This window comes from Gekko japonicus, unplaced genomic scaffold (genome assembly GCF_001447785.1).
Source record: "Gekko japonicus isolate JY-2015 unplaced genomic scaffold, Gekko_japonicus_V1.1 scaffold3540, whole genome shotgun sequence".
In the NCBI taxonomy this organism is placed as follows: domain Eukaryota; kingdom Metazoa; phylum Chordata; class Lepidosauria; order Squamata; family Gekkonidae; genus Gekko; species Gekko japonicus.
Window position 1 is genome coordinate 4,635 of NW_015167642.1, and position 881 is coordinate 5,515.

Genomic DNA, 881 nt, shown 5'->3' on the forward strand with positions numbered 1-881 from the left:
CACCTTTCTCTGCAAGCTGCATTAAGGAAGTCCCACCAGCGGGGCCAGAACCTCCAGTCCAACACTCTGTGTTACACAGTGGCCAAAACCCAGGGGCCGTCAGGAGGTCCAATAGTGGGGACAGAACTCCGGGAGCTCCCCCACTGTTCCCCCCCCCAAGCACCAAGGATACAGAGTATAAGAACATAAGAGAAGCCATGTTGGATCAAGCCAATGGACCATCCAGTCCAACACTCTGTGTTACACAGTGGCCAAAACCCAGGGGCCGTCAGGAGGTCCAATAGTGGGGACAGAACTCCGGGAGCTCCCCCACTGTTCCCCCCCCCAAGCACCAAGGATACAGAGTATAAGAACATAAGAGAAGCCATGTTGGATCAAGCCAATGGACCATCCAGTCCAACACTCTGTGTTACACAGTGGCCAAAACCCAGGGGCCGTCAGGAGGTCCAATAGTGGGGACAGAACTCCGGGAGCTCCCCCACCTGTTCCCCCCCCAAGCACCAAGGATACAGAGTATAAGAACATAAGAGAAGCCATGTTGGATCAGGCCAATGGACCATCCAGTCCAACACTCTGTGTTACACAGTGGCCAAAACCCAGGGGCCGTCAGGACGTCCAATAGTGGGGACTGAACTCCGGAAGCTCCCCACTGTTGCCTCCCCCCAAGCACCAAGGATACAGAGTATAAGAACATAAGAGAAGCCATGTTGGATCAGGCCAATGGCCCATCCAGTCCAGCACTCTATCACACAGTGGCCAAAACCCAGGCGTCATCAGGATGTTGCAGAGAAACGTTTTATGCACCTTTCTCTGCAAGCTGCATTAAGGAAGTCCCACCAGCGGGGCCAGAACCTCAGAATCCCATTCACTGTTGCCCCCCC

General features: G+C 54.6%; 1 protein-coding gene across 1 annotated transcript in view; it reads right to left on the reverse strand.

Moving 5' to 3' along the window:
* Nucleotides 1-881, reverse strand: part of FZR1 (fizzy/cell division cycle 20 related 1) — a gene marked incomplete at its 3' end in the record, with an annotated part of 34,230 nt that overhangs the window by 4,137 nt on the left and 29,212 nt on the right. The window lies entirely within an intron of this gene.